Raw genomic sequence first — 24,447 nt, 5'->3', positions numbered from 1 at the left:
CAGGCAAAGAGAGAGCTTGTGCAGGGAAACTCCAGTTTTTAAAACCATCAGATCTCGTGAGACTTATTCACTATCACAAGAACAGCATGGGAAAGACCTACCCCCATGACTCAATTACCTCCTGCTGGGTTCCTCCCATGATATGTGGGAATTGCGGGAGCTACATTTCAGAATGAGATTTGGGTGGGGACACAGCCAAACTATATCAGGTGCCTTTTTTTCAATGTCAAATTTTTTCTTTTCAAATAAATGTATGCATTTGTTGGCACCCCAAGCCTGTGTTTTCTCTGCCTTCAGAGAGGGAGACCTGTCTCCAAAGCCCACCAGAGTCCAGGATGGTAAACCACAGATATGGAGTGAATGTCATTCAGATAATGCATGGATCTTTGACTTTTCTGGTTTTTCATCTTTGTTTATGTCAGTGGTTCTCAACTGGGGTCCATTTCTTTTCCCAGGGACAACTGGCAATATCCGGAGATATTACTGGCTGTTACATCTTGGGAGGTTTTCACGGGCATCTAATGGGTAGAGACCAGGTTTGCTCATAGCATGCCACAGAACACAGGAGTGCCCCCACAGCAAAGAATTATGATGCAAAATGTTAGAATGGTGCAAAATGTTGAGAAACCTGGCTTATGCCTTTTAGCCATCTCTAATGGATCTCTTTGAACCTCTATCTCTTTGAGCTTGATGTGCACTGAAGTCTGGCTCAAGCCCTGGTCTACCCTGGAAAGCCTCCTCTGAAGGCTCCTCCTCCTAGCCCCTCCCAATGGGTGAGACAATAAGACCCTTATCATTTACCATGGCCAAGATGCTAAATCAGTAGTTCTCAACCCTTGATGTTCATTAGAACCACCAGGAAGGGGCCCCAGCATCTGAGATTGGTAAAAGTTCTCTAGGTGACTCTAGCGAGGCTGAGGTCAAAAACCAAATCTCTGGCCCTTGCTACTCTAGGCGTGGTTGAAAGTGTGGCAGCCCCATCACCTTGTTACAAATGCAGAATCTCATCCCCCAACCCATGCATGCACTTTTGGAACCAGAATCTGCATTTTGACTCACATGCCCGTCAGACATGGGAAACTCCACGCTGGATGATGTAGCCCTGCCTCTCTCCAGCCTCACCCTCAGCCCTCTTCCAGCCTGTTCCCAGCCTCAGCCATCCTCCCTGGGGCTTCAGTGCCATCTTCCCAGAGGTGCTGGCATATCACCCCCACCCGCCCCTCCCACCTCATTGCTCTGTTTGCTCCATAGCTCATGTCACTGTCTGAAATTACACTTTTTTTCAGGTTTTTTTTTTTTTTTTTTTGAGACAGAGTCTCACTCTGTCACCTAGGCTGGAGTGCAGTGGTGTGATCTCGGCTCACTGCAACCTCCGCCTCCCAGTTTCAAGTGATTCTTCTGCCTCAGCCTCCTGAGTAGCTGGGACTACAGGCACCTGCCACCACACGCAGCTAATTTTTGTATCTTTAAGTAGAGACAGGGTTTCACCGTGTTGGCCAGGCTGGTCTCAAACTCCTGACCTCAAGTGATCTGCCTGCCTCGGCCTCCCAGAGTGCTGCAATTACAGGCAAGAGCCCCTGCGCCCAGCCTGAAATTACATTTTTATTTGTTTGCGTGTTTGCTTTCTGTCCACCATCTCCTCCCAGGTAGGCTTCACTATGGCAGAGACTTTGCTGGTCTTAGGAATTATATTCCTAGCATGAGGAATAATGTTGCTGTTTAATTTCTGAATAAATGCTGCTGCAACTCTTTGACATTTAACAATTAGTATCCTTTTCTTCTTATAGACCTCCTCTCCCCAACTTGATTAGGATCTTACCTCCAGGAAACATCTTTCTATTGATGGGCGTTGCTCTTGAGTGCCTGGCCTGGAGGCTTCCTGTAGGCAGTAGATACACAATAAGTATGTACGGATGGTGAGCAAGATTTTGTTGATTCAGGTCATTTTTTAAATAGTAAATACATTCAACGATCAATCTTCCATGGTGAGGGAGAGCGTGTGCTGTGACTGAAAGCCACATGTCACCACCAGTCCTATTCGAATACTGATCGTCAGCGCTGTGAACTAAAGCAGAACTAATACTTTTACCTTTCACTCTTCTCCTGACCCCATCCGCCAAGATAAAGATGGAAAGACCCTGGCATTGTCCAGTGGGAGGGAAAAATCAAGCTCCACAGAACTTTTCTAAATTGGATTAGCATCTCCTGCCTTATGCGCTTATTTATTCAGGGAATTTCCAAGTCAGTGTTGCAGACATGAAGGTGGCAGGGGATTGCACGCTTTCAGGATGAAAGTATTTGGGCTTCCTAAGTGCGTCGACGAGAAGAGACCAATTACCTCACGTTTCTTAGTTTATCTTTAGCCTCTAAACATAGCACACAGTAAATGATCTTGGACATCTAGGGATCCCTTTCTTCAGATGATTATAAAGACTCAACTGAAATTGTTGTTATCCTTATTTCACGGGGAGGAAAACAGAACTGTTAAGCTGTGCCTCTTGCTGCTCATCAGCCAACTGAGTGGTGGGTGTGGCCCAGTAGGCACGACGACTCCATGGTTCTCTAGCTATGTGGCCATCCTCACGAATCACACGGTTTCCATTCCCCACCTTACAGACCATCTCTCATCTCATCAATGCTTGGAGGAAACAAGGAAAAAATTGGTGCAAGAAGTCCAGAGAAGGAATCTCAACTTTTCACTCTTTGCTCAAGCCCCGGATTACGTCTCTGAACAGCCTGAGCCTTAAACAAGGGTTTAAAATAGCAGAAAGACAGATGGTAAATGCAATCCCGCCCGTTAGGTGCTATTCAAAACAAAAATGCCAGGGGTGTGAGGTTTGCGTATGAAAAAGCCATCCAGGGTGGTGTCCATTCAAGGGGCCCCTCCAGAGGGAGGAGGGGGGTGAGAAACTTTGTGAAAAGTGTTTGGGGGTGGGGGAATAAAGAGACCTTAAAAGGAAGCTGAACGCTTTGCTGCCTGGCAGTGGCGGTGAGCAGCGGCTCCCCCCTGCCGGGGGAGTTGATGAATAGCGAGCGCTGCAGCGTCAAGCTGGGCCCAGGCTCGCGGGCTGGGAGGCCAGGCTAAGGCAGTGCACGCGGGGCTCAGCCATTCTAAACGCAAATGAAGGGGACCCTTTCCACCCAGGCCCAAAGGGGGAGGATTAGAACAGGGAGTTCAAAGCTCTAAAATGGCTTGTTCGTTCTTTCTTTTTTCCTCCCCCCCTTTATTTTTTAAAGGGGCCAGAAATATGGCTGGTTATTATCCCAAGTTATTGCTACAAAGAATTTCGAAATTAAAAGATAAGCACGCCGAGGAAGCTCAGTAATTTTCATAAAAGGGGACTTAAAACAGATGTGCCCTCTTTAATCGAAGCATGCTTGAAAAAATAGGAATGCATTTTTAACATAGCAGGGGAAAATCACATGGCTTCGCATTTGTCCCCTGAGAGTTGCTGTGTGTGGTTATCTGTGGGCACGGCGAGATGGTGCTAACGCGCTAGGGCAGCCGCAAACGGCGGGTGAACGTGCTTTCATCTTCCTGGCCCTGGGGTAAATGACCAGCCTCTGTGCTCCAGACCTTTTGCTAACTAGATAATTTATTTATTTTTTTTTTGAATTTCTTAAACAATCTGCCATCCAAAATGTGGCGATGGCATACAAGCAACAGACCATTATTTGCAAGGAAACTCAGATTTTGTCAACAACGTAACCCCTTTCTTCCTCTTTGCAGGAGACGGTTTTTCCATGTTTTCTTTTTGACAATTTGCACAAAGCAAATTCACTCTTAAACAAGGTTGGTTTGTTTTTGTTTCAGATTGTTGACATGTCAGCCATTCAGCTTTAGCCCCAGTTCGTCCGTTCACCAGATGAGGGTAGCTGTGTGTCAATTCTTACCAAAACCGGAGTGTCACGTCTACTCATTTTCTGCATGGTGAGAAGGAAATGAAAGTGCTCAGTCTGAGATTCCCTGAGAAGAGAAACCAAAGACCGTCAGACCAACAACAGTGCTTTTAACCAGTGAAAGAGGCAAACATTTAAGCATATTTAGGAGTAGCAGGGCACTAAAGGCAGCAGTTGCTTGATTCTCTGTTGTCATTTAGCTGAGCGTGTGTCCCAAGACTCCCTAGCAGCTTCCCAAGTGATGCAGACTATTGGTGGATACTTTTGGTTGTTATTACTTTAAATGTTTCCTCTTTATTTTCCATAAAAACGATTTAGCTCATCTTTCTCATTGAAAGTAGGCAAATAAAACCCCAACTCCATGTCTTGGCTATAGTGGATAATAAATATCGGCTGACTTTTATTGCTTGAATACTTTTAGAATTATTTCTTTTCCTTTTTTTTTTTTTTTTTTTATTGAGATGGAGTGTTGCTCTGTCGCCCAGGCTGGAGCTGGAGTGCAGCGGCACAATCTCTGCTCGCTGCAACCTCCGCCTTCCGGGCTCAAGCAATTCTGTCTCAGACTCCCAGGTAGCTAGGACGACAGGTACGTGCCACCATGCCCAGCTAATTTTTGTGTTGTTAGTAGAGACTGGATTTCACCATGTTGGCCAGGCTGGCCTGGAACTCCTCTCCTCAGGTGATCCACCTGCCTCAGCCTCTCAAAGTGCTGCGATTACAGGCATGAGCCACCCCGCTCAGCCTCTTTTCCTCTTTTAACTTGGAAATTAGGCTATTCAAATCCATTTCCACCAGACCTCATAATGAGACATTTTACAGTCTCGGGTTTGTGGAGACTTTCTTTGAATCACCTCCTTTCTTCACCTCTTCATCCACACTTCACCTAAAACTGAGCTAAAGAAACAGCAATGGTCAAAGGGAATGTAACCTTACCTGGGATGCTTCAGGTCTGTGTTTATTTTGGTTTTACAAGCATTAATTTACTCTTTGGGCATCTAAATTTTTCTATTATTTATTTAAGTAATTATCCTTAAATAGACACTACATGGACAAGATAGCAAATTTAAAATGTAACAATTTCACCCAAGAACAGTAACAGCTTATGGACTGCCATTCTCATCAGTGGCCAGGCCTACTTCTGGAGATTATTTTCATCCATATAAGAAGATATGTCTGGGCCGGGCATGGTGGCTCATGCCTGTAATCCCACCACTTTGGGAGGCTGAGGCAGGTGGATCATTTGAGGTCAGGAGTTTGAGACCAGCCTGGCCAACATGGTGAAACCCTGTCTCTACTAAAAATACAAAAATTAGCTGGGTATGGTGGCACGTGCCTGTAATCCCAGCTACCTGGGAGGCTGAGGCAGGAGAATTGCTTGAACCCGGGAGGTGGAGGCTGCAGCGAGCCGAGATCATACCACAGCACTCCAGCCTGGGTGACAGAGTAAGACTCTGTCTTAAAAAAAAAAAAAGAAGCTATGTCTGTCCATAGTAGCACTCCAATAGTGGCACACTCTAACATATATACCTTCACCCTAATTTTGCTCTGCATTAAAAAATTTTTATTTCTATAGGTTATTGGGGAACAGGTGGTATTTTGTTATACAAGTAAGTTCTTTAGTGATTTGTGAGATCTTGGTGCACCCATCGCCCAAGCAATATACACTGAATCTGATTTGCAGTCTTTTATCCCTCACTACATTTTTTATCATGCCACACTCTGAAATTATAATTTTTAGGAATTGTTTTGAACATGTAAAAAATATTGTATAGGTGACAGAGGAATTAATGCTCATTGTAAAAAATGTGAACAATATACAGGGTATAAACCCTGGAGGCCTCCCTGCTTTCTCCCTTCCATCCCCACAGCAGGTGTTCTTCTCGAGGGGCTGGTGGTCAACACCCTGCTGTTTATCCATATCCACCCCTGCGCCTTTTCCTCTCCATTTACTTGGATTTGTGTAAATGTGTCCATAGAGAGCAATCATCTGTGATTTTTATTTTCTCATGTAACGATTTGTTCTATGGATCATTTCTTGGTGGTACAGGTGGATCTCACTCCATCTTTTTGTTTAACTTTTATTTTAGGTTCAGGTTGCTAGGCCTCTTTCTGGAGATTACTGTACAGGTTTGTTATAGAGGTAAACTGATGTCATGGGGTATTTTACGGATTATTTCATCGCCCAGAGACTAAGCATATACCCTACCCAGTAGTCATTTTTTCTGTTCCTCTCCCTCCTCCTACCCTTCACTCTCAGGTAGGCCCTGGTGTCTGTTGTTCCCCTCTTTGTGTCCACGAGTTTTCATCATTTAGCTCCCACTTATAAATGAGAACAGGTGGTATTTGGTTTTCTGTTCCTGTGTGAGTTTGCTTAGGTTAATGGCCTCCAGCTCCATTAATGTTCCTGCAAAGGACATGATCTCATTCTTTTTTATGGCAGCATAGTATTCCATGGTGTATATGTACTGCGTTTTCTTTATCCAGTCTACTGTTGATGGGCATTTATGTTGATTCCATGTCTTTGCCATTGTGAATCTCACTCCATCTTCCTAATGCCCCCGTGTATTTAGCTGTGGGAGGTTTTTCTGTTTGAGGACTTACAAACCAGCATCTAACATTCCCAAGGCAATTACCAAGAGTCACCTGAGTCCAGCTCCTTCCTAATCATGGTTTGTATGTGTATATGTTTGATCATTCCTGTTTAATTCATAGTTAACCAAAATGGTTATTCAGTTCATCTAAAATGTAGTAGCAAAATAGAGCTAGGCATTTCTCTTGGTATTAAGAGTGAATCATTATAGTTGCCATTTATTAAGCAACTATGATGTTCTGGGATTTTTAGCTACATTCTCTTGGTTCCTCACCATAAACCTTCATAGTAATATTAATGTTCACATTTTATAGAGGTGGGGGCTGATATGAGGAGTGATTAAGCAACTATCCTGTGTTGACCCAGCTGGTGACCGGACTTGAGTTCAGGCACCTCTGACGTTCCAGTCCAGGCTTTCTTCACCATTACCCAGTGACTCTTAAAATTTTCAGGGAAGAATGTTACTCAATGTCCTTGGGTCGAGTCTTTAGTATTTTAACTCTCACAGTTGAAACACATCTCTTTTTTTGAAAGTTTTTCCTGATACGTAACGTAAGGCTCCCTGCATCCAGCTGAACTTTTCTCAACAGGGAGAAGGATCAGCTGAGTGTACGACATCATCACAGCCATCACTGTCCATCATGACACCGAGTGTCTCGTACATTCCCTTATCTGCTATGTGGCATACTTGGACTTACTGCAATTTGACGAACTTCCAGACGGAAGCTGGTCCCGATGGCTAACACTTGCAGTTTACCGAAAATGAGAAGAGGCCTCTCCAGTGTTTTGGGTGGGAGAGGTGCTCACTGAACCCAGGCCACAGTGTTATCCTGGGATGCCTGGCGAGCAGCTGAGAGGAAGTTAAAGTGGCAAACCACGTGCAAGGCAGCAACAGAGAGTGGATGACTAAGAGGCTGGATTTGGGGGCTGGATTCCTGGGCTCTATTTGGGCAAAGGACTTCGAGTCTCTAAGCTGTTTCTCTTACTGCCTTAGAGGTAGTGGAAGGAATTTATGAAGCAGCCAGGTATAGTGAGCTTTTATGTATTAAGAAGTTCATCAATGTATTCAATTTTGTAGCTTACATTTCATGAAAATTGATAAATTTTAATAGTTTTAAACTGGTGTGGTCCTGGCTTAGAGATGGTTTCATGCACAAGCCCCACGTTACAGCCTCCTCCCCTCTGGGGAGGCGTGAAAAGTGTCATGGAGAGAGTGATTCAGCGTGCTCAGGGCCAGTCAGGGTGGAAACAGAGGGTCGAAGAAATAAAAACATCAATCAAGGACTGGATTCTATCCTATGCTTCAAATTCAGCAAGTTCAGAAACATGGCCCTACATTTACTCCTGTCCAAAGCAAGCCCTGTGTGGGTGAAATGCATGAAAGGGCAGAAGGGACCGGTCATCGGACTCAGCCCGAACTGTGTATGATGTCATCCTTCATCCAAATCTATGTATGAGAGGCACACTTTGATTGTGTTTTAGGCAGTGTGTGTGCTCAAGATCTCCAATTCTCAGAGAAAAAAGTAGGTGTATTTGCAATTCCTTACCTGAATGCAAGCTCAAAAAACGTGCGTTTTTGACCTCTGGAACCCAGTGGCTAGGGCTGAGCTGGACCCACAGTGGGGGCTCAGGAGAACTTGGTAAGACATGTGCAGGTCAGCTTCCTCCATGGGAAGGGTTTCACCTCTTTCTTGCTTTCTGATGTTGTGGGTTGACTTTGGTAATTGCCAACTTCTCAGAAGAAATGGGATGCTTAGAAATGATGGTTTTTATTTGGAGGGGGTGAGGATCCTTCTTTCTGTTGAAATGGCCATAAAGTAAATGCTATAAAGGATGTATTTTCTCTCAGATTTCCAAGGACCAATGGCTAGTTGGCTTTGGTGCTTTGACTATGTCACCAAAGTGACTCATGATCTATTCATGAAGTTCAGCAAGTTGAATAATGATAAAGCACAGTTGCTATGCACCTGCTGTTTGCATATCCCCTATTTAATCCACACCATGAGCAAGGTGCCATTATCACCCCATTTTATAGAAAGGCATAACCTGCCCAAGAAGGATGGGGAGAACTTGACCTCAGCAGTCTGGCACCACTGTACACATCTAACCACAGAACACTACAGCCATTCTGTAGCAGAGATACAGCACGATTTGTCTCCACTGTTGAAAATTGTATCATAAAATATCAAATAAGAAATAAATAAATGGATGTTCATGGACAGGAGGGCTCAATATTGTAAAGATATCAGTTATTCTAGACTTGATCTATATATTTAATGCAATACCAGTCAAAATCCCAGCAAGTTATCTTGTGGCTATCAACAGACTGATTCTAAATTTTATATGGAGATGCCAAAGACCCAGAACAATCAACCCAATCAATATTGAAGGAGAAAAACAAAGTGAGAGGACTGACACTACCCAACCTGAAGACTTACTACAAAGCTACAGTAATCAAAGCTGTGCAGCATTGGTGAAAGAACAGACAAACAGATCAATGGAATAGAACAGAGAGTGCAGAAATCAGCCCACGTAATTATAGTTGACTGATCTTTGACAAAGGAGCAAAAGCAGTGCAATGGAACAAGATCATCTTTTCAACAGATGGTGCTGAAACAATGGGCCATCCACTGCAAAAAATGAAGCCAGCCACAAACCTTACACCCTTAATTCAACACAGATCACCGATATTTATAAACATAAAATGCAAAACTGTAAAACACCCGGAAGAAAAAGCAAGAGGAAACCTAGATGGCCATGGGTTTGCTGATGACTTTCATATGTAACACCAAAGGTGCAATCCATGAAAGAAATAATTGATAAGCTGAATTTACTAAAATTAAATTTCTAGGCCAGGTGCGGTGGCTTATGCCTGTACTCTCAGTACGTTGGGAGGCTGAGGAGGGCGGATCATTTGAGGTCAGGAGTTCGAGACAAGCCTGGCCAACATGGTGAAAACCCATCTCTACTAAAAATACAAAAATTAGCTGGGTGCAGTGGTGGGCACCTGTAATCTTAGCTACTCGGGAGGCTGAGGCAGGAGAATCACTTGAACCCGGGAAGCGGAGGTTGCAGTGAGCTGAGATCCCACTCCTGCCCTCCAGCCTGGGCGACAGAGTGAGACCCCATCTCAAAAAACATAATAAATTAAATGTCTGCCTTGCAAAAACAATGTCAAGAGAATGAGAAGATATGCCACAGACTAGGAGAAAACATTTGCAGAAGAAACATTTGATAAAGAATGTTATCTAAAATATACAAATAACTCTTAAAATTCAACAATAAAAAATGAATAACCCAATTTTAAAATGGAAAAAAAAGTCCTGAATAGATATCTCACCAAAGAAGATAGGCAGATGGTAAATAAGCACCTGAAAAGATGCTCCACATCATATGTCATTAGGGAACTGCAAACTACAACAACGAGATAGTACACATCTATTATTATAAAATGGCGCAAATCCAAAACATTCACAACACAACGTGCTTGCAAGGATATGGAGCTCTCATTCATTGCATGTATTTTCACCTGGGAAGACTATCACGCTCCTTAGTATTTACCCAAATAAACTAAAGACTTAGGTGCACACAGATGTTTATAGCAGCTTTATTCATAACTGCCAAAACTCAAAAGCCAAAGCCACCAAGACATCCTTCAGTAGGTGAATGGATAAACTGTGCTACATTGAAACAATGGAACATGATTTTGTGCTAAAAAGAAATGAGCTATCATGTTATGAAAAGATGTGGAAGAAATTTACATGCATATTACTAAGTAAAAGAAGTCAATCTGAAAAAGCTACGTGCTGTATAATTCCGACTATATGACACTCTGGAGAAGGTAAAACTATGGAGCTAGTAAAACATTCAGTGGCTGCCAGGGGTTGCAGGGGAGGGAAAGATGGATGGGTGGAGCCCAGAAAGTTTTTAGGGCAGCGAAAGTACTCTGTATGATAATAGAATGGCAGATACACATCATTATACACTTGTGAAAACCCATAGGATGTGCAACACCAAGAGTGAACCCTAATGTGAACTATGGACTGTGGGTGATAATGATGTGTCAGTGTAGGGTCAGTGATTGTAACAAATGGACCGCTCTGGTGTAGAATGTTAATGGTGCCTCTGTGGATACAGAGGGTACATGGGACCTGTCTGTAGTTTCTGCTCAATTTTGCTGGGAACCCAAAACTGCCCTAAAAATAAAGCCTATTAATGAAGAGGAAGAAGAAGAAGAAGAAGGAGGAGGAGGAGGAGGAGGAGGAGGAGGGGGAGGAGGAGGAGGAGGAGGAGGAGGAGGGAAGGAGGATAGAAGGAGGAAAGGAGGAAAGAAGGAGGAAAGAGGAAGAAAGAAGGAAGAAGGAAGGAGGAAGAAAGAAGGAAGAAGGAAGGAAGAAGAAAGAAGAAAGAGGAGAGGAGGAGGAGGAAGAGGAAGGGGAAGGGGAAGGGGGAGGAGAAAGAGAAGGGGGAGGAGGAGGAGAAGGTACAAGAAGAAGGAGGAGAAAGAGAGGAAGAGGAAGAGGAAGAGGAAGAACAAGAAGGAGGAGGAGGAGAAAAGAGGAGGAGGAAAAGGGGGAGGAGGAGGGGAAGGAGGAGAGGGAGGAGGGGAAAAGGGGGTGGAGCAGGAAGAAGAACAAAAATAACAATTTATTGCAGATTTCAAAAATCTCAACACAGGCTTCAGAATCAGCCACGTCTGAATTTAAATGAGGCTCTCCCCGACACTTTGTCTCCGTGTATCTTTATTAGAAGAAAGGGAAGGGCACCTACACTAACACTTTGCATTTCTGTTGCATGGATTCACCATAATGTAGATGGGATTTTGGGTATGGTGGCTGGATTCTGCAGGCATCAGTCAACATCTACAATATTGGAGTCACCAGGTGAAAGCACTCACATCCCGGCCCATTCATGGTCAGCCCTAGTTTTGAACTCACTCAGCAACGACCTGCTCTTACCTGCCTACCTGCCCAAATCTAAACTGTTGGATAAATCGCTTTGTTAAAAATTCTCATAGTTGAGCAATTTGACCATTAAAGTTCTCTGATCTATGTGTTCTTGAAAGAATTTTTTTAAAAGAGCTTTTTCATGTATCTACTATATTATTCAACTGTATGAATATATTTTCACAATAATGTTAGGCTGTTATTTTAAACATGTATGCTTTTTTTCTGGTCTGACCAACATCATGGAAGGAATATAGGGTTTAACTATATGGCAATCACTAGAATTATGAAAATGTTAGTCATGCTCTAATTAAGATGGATATAATCTTCAATAGTATAAGATCTGTAAACAAATTTCAAGATATATCACTTTGATAACTGTGGTTACTTATTTATTCTGTGTTCATACTTCATCAAATTTTGAAAAGACTTCAAATTATGTCAACGAGTGATCATTAAAAACAAGAAAGCTTTCTGTAGCTTAGATTACTAGGATTTTATGGTCAATTTATATGAAGCTACATTATACAGAAGATGAAAATGTTTTGAGACTGTTTATCTGTAACAGATTGCTTTATAATAACTATTTCTAAAGGAGAGTAAACTTCATAAATCATGGCAAGCATGTGATATAACACAAATCAAAGGAAAACAGAAATAAGAATACTAGCATTTCGTTCTAGCTCTTAGTGACTCTTTGACCTCTAGCAAGGCAATTAATATTTTCGAATCTCAGTTTTCTTATCTGTAAATAATAGTGTCTGTCTAGTTTCCAAACTCTGAGGATGAAATGAGACAATATTAATAAAACCCTCAACAAGTATAAAGCATTTTATATGGGTAGAGTATTATTATAATTAATGCAAGAAAATACCTAAGTTGGGTGAACAAATATGAACTTAGCCTTTGGATGAATCCTGAGTGGCTAATGGAGCCCAACTTTAAGATTGAGCCCAGCGTCCATTTGCTGGCTAGAGGCCACACACGTGTTCTAGTGTGACAGGGCTGATGACAGTCCTGCTGAGTTTCATGGCCTTTCATGATCACTCATTTTTATCTCCTGAGTTACCCCACAATTTTTTTTAATCTTTGGGACTTTCAGAGCTCAGATGAACCAACCAACCAGAGTTCACCTGCCTTGGAAGATCAGGGCTCAACTGTATCAACCAATCGGGGCTCAAATGCATCAACCAATCAGAACTAAGCAAGTTTCAATTCTTCATTTGCATAAACAGATCTGATTGGGAACCTGGGCAGGACATTTTGCTTTAAAACCTGAGCCTTCCTTTTTTTCTTTGCAACACACCTTCATTTTATAGGAAAGTCTCCATCTCCCCAGTTTGCAAACCGTTCACTGAAATAAAGTCTCTTTCCTCCAAATTCCTTTTCGGAGAACTTTTGTTCACAGTTGTTTAGCAAACCAACTCATTTTCTTTCTGGGCTTCACTGCATGTCAATGGTGCCTTGTTGCCCTTCTAGCCAATGGAATGTGAGCAAACAGACACAGACACTTCCAGGTGAGGCTGACAAAGCTTCCAGGAGATCTTCCAAATTGGCTGTGCCCTGCCACCATCAAGATGTGGAGAGTCAAGGGAGCACTGCCATTCAAGAAGACAAGGAGCCACTGGACTCTAGGAGCCAGTCCTTGAGGACAGCTGCTCAGGAGGGCTGCCCAACCAGCCACCTTCGCAGCACTTCCATGAACAAAAAGTACACATTGACCGTGTCCAGCCACCGAGGTTCTGGGCTGTTCTATCCTAACACAAGCAATGTGAATTCTATATTATACACAAATAGCATAATTAAAACATTTTTAACTTTCCTTTGTCAAGAAGAAAATAAGCTATAAGTATCTGGTCTTTATATTTTACATACGTGATTTTTTTTTAAAGACCATAAAAAGAGAAATTCGTGGCCAGACTCGGTGGCTCATGCCTGTAATCCCAGCACTTTGGGAGGCCGAGGCTGGTGGAATACCTGAGGTCAGGAGTTCGAGACCAGCCTGGCCAACATGGTGAAACCCCATCTCTACTAAAAATACAAAAATTAGTTGGGCGTGGTGGCAGGCGCCTGTAGTCCCAGCTACTCGGGAGGCTGAGGCAGGAGAATCGCTTGAACCTGGGAGGTGGAGGTTGCAGTGGGCCGAGACTGTGCCACTGCCTGGATGACAGAGTGAGACTCTGTCTAAAAAAAAAAAAAAGAAAGAAAGAAAGAAGAAATTCCCCATGGGCATTGTAATTTAGATTCTGAGAAGGAGACAGACAAAAAAAGAGTTCATTTACCTTTGCTATTTGTAAATCTCTTTTCATTTATGGGTTTTTCCCAATGGAGTAGCTGAGAATGCATTTTTTTTTTTTTTGCTTATGATCTCAAATTTTAGCAATTTAAACTACTTAGTAAACTCAGCCAATGCTTGTAATTCTGACACTCAATTCTTACTTCATAATTTTGAAATTACTTGAGTGCTCAAAGATTGTGGCTAGTTAGTTAGTTGGTTGATGAGTTGGGTGGTTGTATTCAGATTGGCCCGGTAATTGTCTACATATCAGATGAACTCTGTGCTCATATTTTCATAGCTAAAAACAGGGATTGGAGTAAATCTTATTTGTTGAATGCTCTGGCCAACCACTGAGATGTGTGTGTGTGTGCATGTGTGCATGTGTGTGTGTTGTGTGAACAAGAGAGTTAATGGAATCCACTCCTAGTTTCCATTTCAAACAGGGTGAGAACATCTGACCTTATTTGATAAATAATGGCACCTTTAAACATTTCTATTATCAACTGTCTGCAGTAACAAAGGGAATACTGTTAGAAATGTTTAAATAGTTTAGAGCGATAAATATAATATGCGCCTACAAATGTACAGATAAATAAGGTTTTAACTAAAAAATTTCTATCATGACTTTGAAAAGAAATGAAACAGCTGTACCAGAAATCTCCCAATTCAATTAAACATTTTATTATTAACAGAAAGCCCATGCTGGGAGTGTGAGAATGGGTATTATTTGAGTATGAAAGTTCATAGACATTTTGGATGTCCAATTTCCCTTTCGGTGTAAGGGCAGGCATTAAGAAACTGGATCCTCACTGAGCAATGATGGTTGAAGAGGGGAACCTGTGCCAGGTTACGCCAATAATTGCCAGCCCCCCAGGATTCTAGCTCAGAAATTTTTGTATGTTCTCAGGAGACAAAAATGAGTGATCATCAAAGGCAGTCGAACTCAGCAGGACTGTCATAAGCCTGAAGTTACAACTTAGACATGCAATAGAAAATATCATCGGTACCTCTCCAGTGCATCGCCTGTAGTAATTAAAAACTTGATCCCTGCTGTTTTATCATCTCATTAGCAATGGGGGCACACGACTTTTATCCTTGTTTGTCAGGAATCAAACATACCAGAGGAACTCTGATTATAAATTGATGAAAGTAAAGTTAAACTTTTAAATAAGAGAAGTGACTGTTCACAATGTTTTTTTTAAAGCTGATTAAAGGGATCTAGTTTTTTCTCTTAAGAGTAATCTCTCTGTCCAGCCTAGAATTGTAGAGGTCATCTCCAGGATTGCTACATGTGACACATTTTATAAAGGGGGTTTGCTTTGTAAGCCGTTCTGATTTAAAATAAATATCAGCCCTGAAAAACTTCCTGAAAGCACAGATGCAAAGAGTGTCATCCTTTTCAAGCCTTTTGATGAAGTTGAAATACCTTCTATCCCTCTCAGTTATGTGTATTATAACGCCTTTTATTCAGGGCAACTGACTGGCCTCATCGTTTAAAAGCCCAGGCAAGCTTTCTGCTTGTTTTAATAACTTGTTTTTAACAGAGGACAGGTGAAGGACCTGGGGACCCTTTTATGCAGCTAATTTCTCCAACATTTGCCTCCAAAATGGAAGTTTTTCATCCTAACCTACATTGTTTCCTTTGGGTCCAAAAAAAAAACAACCCCAAACAGGTAGAGCTGTATTTCTCTATGGTACTCTAATTCTAATCTACACTATAGAACAATTGGGAGGTTCAGATTTGAAGAGAGAACAGCTTGCTGTACCTTTCCTCTTATGTTAAATGCCCTTCACCCATAATTAACAAATTGCCTATGCATTTAAAGCATACTGCCGGAGAGACTTCTGAGAACTGTGTTCTCTGGCAGGTGCTAGGATATCAAGAAATAAAACAGATCTGCGATTCGCCCGCAACTTTAAAACTTTCTTCTCGTCTTGCTAAGTTGCTTGAGGAATCATAGTCCAAACAACTTAATGAGTTAAAGACAAATAAATAAAAGCGAGATATTCTTAACCTCAGGACTAACGTCATTTTGGGTCAGATGGTTCTGTGTGGTGGGGCCGTCCTGTGCACTGTGGGACGGTGAGCAGCCTCCCTGGCCTCCACCTACCAGGTGCCTGTGGCCCCCCACCTCCAGTGTGACAACCAAAAATGTCTCCAGACATGGCCAAATGGCACCGGGTGTCAAAACTGTCCCCAGCTGAGGATGACTAGAACAATGTGTATATAGCATATTACCATGTGTGGGACACACACGTGATTGTGAACACGGAAGCCATCCTGAAAAGGAACATGCTTTCTGATTTCATCAAAAGTCATTGCCTCTCCTAGGTAAAGGAGAGGAACAGGGGAGAAGGGGCAACTTATTTTCTCGTTATATTCTTTTGTACCTTCTAAATCCTGTGGCCGGTGTGGATATTACCCATTCCAAGCAAACACCCAGACAAATGAATGGATAATTCAAGCCAGGAGTTCCCACTGAGGTCAATAAGTAGAGAGCTAAATTAATAAGTACACCAAATGCATGAATGGGTAAGTCAAGATACTATGCCGAGGCTTCTTACAGATGAATGAACTAATTGAACCTGATGCCCCAGTGTAGAACTCATCAGAATTATTCTGTAATAGTGAAATGAAAGTGTATGCTTATATACAGTGACTTAGATAGGTGTTTCTGATTTTATTATTAGCAGCAACATCAATAAGGAACTATTCTCTCATTCCTTCTAGAAAATGAAAGGTTTCTCTGCCTTCAAAAGCCCTGCAAAGTCACTTAAGACTTTTAAGCCTCAAGACTTCCTTGAAGGAGCAGGGTTTGTCCTCATTGGATGGGTTTGTGTTTATAATGCCAGCATTTGCTCTGATGAGCGAAAAGAACCCTTCTCATGGGGCAGCTGCCCCCATGCCCCAGTGAGGGTGAGGCCAGTGTCCTGTCCCAGGTAGAAAGCAGGTCCTGGCCGCCCCATCGGGGCATCACAGAGTGCCTGGAAGCTTTCAAAAAGCTGCCACCAAACTGGAGGTCACGATGTAAGTGAAATAAGCCAGGAACAGAAAGACGAATATCACTTATTCTCTCTCATGTGTGGGAGCTAAAAGAAGTGGATCCATGGAGGTAGAGAATAGAATGATAGACACCAGAGTGGGGAGTGTGTGTGTGTGTTCGGGGGTGGTGGGGAGATGAAGAGAGGTTGGGTAATGGTTATTCGTTATTGGATGGGTATTAGATGCATATTAGATTAGTTATTGTATCCTTTACTAATGGGTACAGTACTCATTAGTAATTGGTATGGGTACAATTACCCAACAATTAGAAGGAACAAGTTCTCATGTTTGGTAGTACAATAGGGTAACCATAGTTGGCAGCAATGTATTGTATATTTCAAGATACCTAGAAGAGAGGACTTTTAACATTCACAGCACGTAGAAATGATAAGTGCTCAAGCTAATGTGCAGCCTAAAACCCTGACTTGGTCATTACACGTTCCATGCATGTTGCAAACTACCACAGGTACCCCATCAGTATGTGCACATATTATGTATCCAAAAAAAAGTCATAACTGTTCCTGCTTTCCCTCCCCGTCTTAAAAGCTGCCTAGTGTGAACACCATCCTGTGGTCATGGGTGGGCCTGGCTCTGGATCAGATGCGGAGAGCCAGCCTGGTGTTGTAGGAAAAGCTGTGAACTGGGAGCCCGGAGACTTGGCTCTGTCACCAGCGGAGGGCGATCTTGGTAAGAAGGTTCATTTCCCAGGGCCACGTGGATTCATCTCTAAAGCAGAGACAAGTAGGAAATTCCACATGTGCCATCCAAGGTCCAAAGTGGTGCATCCCTTCCTCTTTCCTTTTAATAGGTGCTCAATAAATCTTCATTTAAATGAATGGAAAAATGAATGAATGAATGAATGAATGAGTCCACTGTCATCAACTTTTTAAAAATAATTGCAACTTTTATTTAAAATTCAGGGGGTCCATGTGCATGTTTGTTACATGGGTCTATTGTGTGATCCTGAGGTTTGGGGCACAGTTGATCCCTTCACCGAGGCAGTGAGCATAGCACCCAACATGTAGTTTTTTCAACCCTCGCCCCCTCTCCTCCCCGGTAGTCTCCAGTATCTACTGCTTCCATCTTTATGTCCCCGAGTGCCCAACGTTTAGCTGCCACTGATAGGTGAGAACTAAAGGTGGCCTTTAGTTTTCTGCTCCTGCATTAATTATCTTAGGATAATGGCCTCCAGCTGCATCCATGTTGCTGCAAAGGACATGATCTTGTTCTTTTATAGGACAGTGTAGTATTCCTTAAGATGACTTCTTAAAAGAAGATTTCAATAACCAGAAAAAAGTGTCTCTTCCTAAAGCTAAATTGAAAAATACCTAATTCAGTCAATAACATGACTTACAATTCATTATTATACTGAAAACACTTTATCGCACAGGAAGTGCCTTTTTCATTTTTGTAAGGCCATCTTTCAGAATATAGCCTTTCACCTCAATGATTTATGGATATGCAGTATTAGAGTCTCATCAAAATCATGGATAACATGAGGATTAGAAATGTCAAATGTTAGGAATAACAGAATCAGAATCAAAATCTTCTGAGAGTCTATAAAACTTAACAGAGAATTACAGTCAGTTCTGCTTCAATGCGACATGTGCGCACCTGAGAATGTCAGTGCTGTGCAAAATCCTGCAACGCAAATCACAGGGCTGGTAAGAAAAGCGGGATTGAGGCAGAGTGCTCAAAAGCACATCAGTGACACATTTGAGAGAAAGACAGAAAGCCAATAAAAATTCCAGCATGGTTTTACACGTGTTGTGGTTAAGAAATAACATAAACACCACCATGAATATAGCTCTTCACCCAGAGGGAACCCCGAAGATTGCTCACGGGAGTGGGTACCGGAAGGACTACAGTCCGTGGGTTATTGTGAAGTGGTGGAAATGGCGTTATCCGCAATTGGAAGACCCGAGTGTCGGCAGGTGTGGATGGAGTAGCTCCTAAAATCTCAGTGAACTGAAATCGTTGGTAGATGTTTGAGGCATGGACATATGTGGGTTTTGTACATTTCTTTGTTGCTCTGTTCAGACCATGCAATTTTCTGTATTCAGCTAGTGTTTATCACGGATGAAATTGCCCATGAGCAAATACAAATTTGGGGCTGAGCTCAAATCTTTCCCTACTATCTCAACTGCATTGGAACAAACGTGTATCTTGAAAACAAGTGTTACAGCAGAACTGCGTAATAGTCTGCACTTAGGATAAAATCATATTGTTAGAATAATAGGCTGGGCACAGTGGCTCATTCCTGTAATTCCAGCACTTTGGGAGGCAGAGGCGGGTGGATCACCTGAGGTCAGGAGTTTGAGGCCAGCCTGCTGACATGGCAAAACCCCATCTCTACTAAAAATACAAAAATTAGCCGGGTGTGGTGGTGGGCACCTGTAATTCCAGCTACTCAGGAGGCTGAGGTGGGAGAATAGCTTGAACCCAGGAGGCGGAGGTCGCAGTGAGCCGCGTTCACACCACTGTACTCCAGCCTGAGGGACAGAGCAAGACTCCATCTCAATAATAATAATTAATAATAATAATAATAATGCTGCTAGGTAACATTAGTATCAGGCATCAGGCTTACTCTCTGCTGGGCACACTGCCCAGCACTGACATACATTAAATCTTCTTCATCCTCACTCCCTCTGTGAGGCAGGCGTGGTTATCATGATATCATTTCATCACGGGGAAAATAAGGCACACAGAGGTTGGTGGGATGAGCTGGGAGGTGACACGGAGTTTTCCCGCAGAATCGTCACTCCACTGCGGATAGGCAGTGTTGCTTCAGGGACTGTTGTGTATTCCACGTGCTTCAGCTATGGGCTGGGACCGTAACAACGAAAAAGCAACGGTGTCTTAGGCAGCTCTAGCGAAACTTCAACATAAGGAAAACAGGAAGCGATAACCTCTCTCTCTGTCTCTCAGGACATACCATCCTGGAGTAGTCAGTCCTGTTCCGGGCATCACACTGCTAAGGGGAGGGGTATAAATAAATGGGATTTAAGGGGATATAAATAAAGCCATGTTCAAAGGAGTGTAAACAAGATGGCAAAGGAATTTAAATTCATGTCAGATGAGACGCTGTGAAGGAACTTACGATATTTAGAAGAGAAAAATGCAGCCACATGAGAATTTTCTTGAAATGTTTGAAGGGTTAGAACATGTCGAGACTATTAGATGTCCCTGGTGTGTTTGTTTTCCCTTCATGGACCCATGGAGTTGAACAGGATGGGTGTGATAATGGCTAATGCTCACCGAGTGCTGAGTCCCAGGTGCTTTGCATGTAGCACCCAGGTTACTCCTGGCAGGGGCCTTGTGATGTCGCCTCTGATCGTCATCCCCACTGTACAGATGGATACATGCAGACAACAGAGATCGGGAGACTCGCCCATGTCACATGATGTGTTAGTGGCAGAGCAGGGGTTTGAACCCAGGAAGTTTGACCTGAAAAGTTACATTCATCACCCCTAAGCAGAAGAAGGTATAGGGAAGCCAATTTGAATTCCACGTAAGGGAGAACTTTCTAGAAATCAGAAGTGCTTTAGGACAGAGCAAGCCACTTCTGAAATTTGTCAATACCTGGTCCGCAGAACTTTTCAAGCACAGGTTGAATGACCTCTTGATGGGGATACATAAAGGAGATGCAAGAACAGTCAGATAAGATTAGCTTTAAAGGCTCTTTCCAGTGGGTTTCTGTGGTTCTAATAGGGAGTGTTCAATGCGTGGTCTAACAATGTAAATGTAAAAACAAACAAACCCACAGCAGCCATGCCCAGGGACCATGCCGGGTTTGCTAACGTCTTCATTACTCAGGTATTTCTGCATAGGGTTTTGCAGTCACTGAATCTGAATTAAAAAAAAAAAGATCAGTTTCCATTTTGAGAGATGTAAATTCATTGTGTGGCTCTGTAAAGTAAATACATAATCTAAAGTGCAGTGAGTGTTAAATGTATGTTTACCATATCTTTGCCCTGTGGAATCTTGCAGGTATCAGTTGAAGGACCTTTAAAATAGTCCCTCCCATCTTAAAACAAAGCAGTCCTGCCAACTGATTTCCCTTCAGCCATCGCATAATTGCTTTTCTGCCTTCGCAGTTCACTCCTTGAAGACGCTGTGTAGATTCGCGCCTCGGCTCCCTCTCTTACCAGTCTTCACTCAGCCCGCCTCTGTTAGTGAACCTCTGGCTTCCTCCCCAACTATTCTCTCCCATCACTGAACCCAATGGACAATCCTTAGTCCCTGTTCTTCCTGATCACGCTGTTGTATCGGAACCATTCTTCTTTTTAAGGTGCTCTGTTTTTGAGTTTTTGTTTGGCATCACACGCTCTTGGTTTTCTTCTTACCTCTCTGGCCACTCATTCCTAGTTTATTTTGCTGACTCATTTCTTTCACCTATCTGCTAACAGTGTCTGTCTTCACGGTTCCATCATTTTTATCTTGTTGACTCGTTTGACACTCTCCCCATCTCAGTGTTCTTTGAGTGTTCTTCTGTTAACCTTTAAACAACAGGTGCCAAAGGATCCTCTTTGGTTCTTACTATAGCAAACGGGACGATGTGGTCTCCTTCCACAGCCCCAGACACCAGTCATTGAGGATGACTCTCAACTCATGGACTCATACCACTCTGAGCTCCAAAGCCATGTATCCAGCTGAGAACTGTACATCTTCTCTCAGACATCTCTGGATAACTCAGCAAGTCCAAAAGGGAGCTCTTTCCTTCCCTGCCGCCTCCCTCCCCTTTGTTCCTTATCCTGGTCCATCCTAAAATCTGTGAATCATCTCCACTCTTCCCCCAGCCCCTCTACTGACCCAAGCATCTGGTTCTGTTTATTCTATTATCAGACCCAAAGGCCTCTCAAGCTGGTGCACGTTTTTCTTCCTTATCGCCATTGCTCCAGCTACAAATCTCTTCACTTCTTTATTGCCTGTTCTCTGCTTCTCTCTCCAAGGTTATCTTTGCTACCGGATGCACAGACTCTTCACTCCAATCACTTCATACTGACATTTTTTCGGTCCTTGAAATTTGTTCTTCTCACGTGCACGCCAGCTTTTGCAAGTACGGTTTCCTTTGTCCGGAATAGTTAAAGTGACTTACTTTTTGCTTGGCTAAGTCATGTTTACTCCTCAGGTACCAGTTTAAATGTCATTTCTATGTAAAACTTTCCAACTTCCCTATAACATGCTCTTTTACACATTCCCATCATACCCTATTCTTTCACCCAATAAAAATAATTTAATGTTGGACCTTCTTCTTATGCCTGTTTATTCATTTGTATGTCTGCTGCAATTGCTAATTTCATGAGAACAGGGACAGTCTTATGGCTAGCACGCAGTAGGTTCTCAGTAAGTGTTTGTTGGATAAATATGAAAATTGAGATTCTATGCTGTGTTTTCCAGCCAATCAACTTTTGCTTACCATTAGCTCTTGTACGTGACTTCATGGGTACATATATAGAAGTCATGATATTCAGAGTTTAGGCATGAAACTAGTCCTTCATACATCTTCCCTATGTTTCATAAACTTCATCTTAGATTTGCATGATGTTTTGGTTCATTAGCTTTGCATTTTAGGTTTGTTTTTATGGAGCACATAATAAGACTTCATGGCAGTGTATTTGTTGAGAAGTTGTTGAAAAAGTAATTACATCCCAAAGAGTTTATTTTCTAAAGCCATCAATCAAGGGAATTTATTCATAGCTTAACAATGGGGAGATGAACCTATTTATAATTACAAAGGACCTTTCCATTTTAAAGGAAGTACTGCACAGCCTTTTACTCAAGAAACATTTTGCATGTATTAAAAAGTCATAAAAATACGGTACTAACAGAAGACAGGTAGACTATTTTGGTCATTTAGTCAATGAACAGTTTCCTTTTAAAATTGAATCATACATAGTGCCCATTCACCTGGGGGGAATGCTGGTTAAATTCTTCAGTAGTGGTGTAGCTTTCTAGGTTAGAGTGGTTTTAGCCGACAAAGAAAATCGAGATACGACTTCCGTGTCACAGACAGTTGCTGTATTAAAGAGCTCCTTTGTATATGTAATAAAATAGAAGACGTTTTAAGCACTTAGAGAGTTCCACATCTAAGATAGCAGTCCCTGTAAGACTAGATCTAACTTACCCTATTGTAATGGAGCAGAAATATATGAGACATGATTTTGTTTGAAATATTGGATCATTTTCCTTTGATTCTGTGATTTCTAAGCTACCCCCACCCTCCTCTGTGACTTTAATGCAGTCTCCCTTCTGTATCCTGGTGCCTTTCCAAACCAGGCAGGTGTGAGAACAGTTCTGCATGCGTAAGTCAGCTCCCCAAGGAGACAGTTTCAAAGCAAAGTTACTTTCTTGATCCCAGGGAGGATAATATTAAAGAATACAGTGACCAGACCAGGAAATAAAGATACACTGAATTTTGAATCAATTTTCAGACCGAAACATTTGTAAGAAGAAAAAGAAAACATCGAAAGTGAGTAAAATGGGCTATGGGAGAAATTTAAAAGTGGATAAATCCACCGATAAGAGCATACATTTCCTTTGCTCTGCCTTCCAAAGGAGCTTCTCATGCAAAACTTCACGCTGGTCAAGAAAAGGAGGCCAAGAAAAGCTTGTGCTAAAACTCTTACAAGACTGCCTTTTAAAAAAAACTTTACTGGCCAGGCGTGGTGGCTCATGCTTGTAATCCCAGCACTTTGAGAGGCCAAGGTGGGTGGATCACCTGAGGTCAGGAGTTTGAGACCAGCCTAACATGGTGAAACCCAATCTCTGTTAAAAAAAAAAAAAAAAAAAAAAAAAAAAATTAGCCAGGTGTGGTGGTGCATGCCTGTAATCCCAGCTACTTGGGAGGCTGAGGCAGGAGAACTCAGGTGGCAAAGGTTTCAGTGAGCCAAGACCATGCCATTGCACTCCAGCCTGGGCGACAGAGTGAGACTCCATCTCAAAAAAAACAAAACCAAACCAAACAATAACAAAAACAAAAAATACTTTACCCTATTGCCTCTTTTCATCTGCTAACATAAAAAAGACAAATTATCTCTCTACTGCTCCAAAAATATGTGTGTTTACTACAATCTCTCTCAATGCAAGTGTTTACACTTTCCTATCAAACTGCCTCCCTCTTGTAGAGTCCCATTCTTGACTCAACCGTGAGCATGAAAAGGCGAATGCTCCCCCTGCCCTGAACACAGCATTGATGCAGTTAGGATACAGGCTGAACTGCTCCAAGAGAGAGCACAAAATAGAGGCTGCCCCAAACAACAGACAAGAAAAACACTTATTTCTATCTCTTCCTACGGGACAGAGGGGCAATCTGGGGTGGGTCCTTGTCTTCTATCCCTGGGCCACTGGCTGCACCAGCTCTTGCCATTCCTGGCCAGGGCTAAAGGGAGAGCTCCGAAATAGAGTCTCTAGCTGGGTGCACGTGCCGAACCTGGGGATAACTGAGGATAAAGCCCCTTGGCTGCCCTGCACTCCATGCTTTGGGTGAAGCCCACTCAGCCCCACTCTGACAAATGTGCCTCTCAGGAGGAACAATCGTTTGTCCCCTTCCAGGGCACTACTGGCCAATATCTACTGCTTTTCCAAAGATTTTTGTTTTTGTAATCCTTACTTATAAAATTACAGGTCACATGGCCCAGGCGTCAACTACTAGTGAATATACAGCTATTCAGTCATTCATCAAATGTTT

The sequence above is a fragment of the Pongo pygmaeus genome, chromosome 10, assembly GCF_028885625.2.
Source record: "Pongo pygmaeus isolate AG05252 chromosome 10, NHGRI_mPonPyg2-v2.0_pri, whole genome shotgun sequence".
NCBI classification, from domain to species: domain Eukaryota; kingdom Metazoa; phylum Chordata; class Mammalia; order Primates; family Hominidae; genus Pongo; species Pongo pygmaeus.
Note: the sequence above shows the minus strand (reverse complement) of the source record.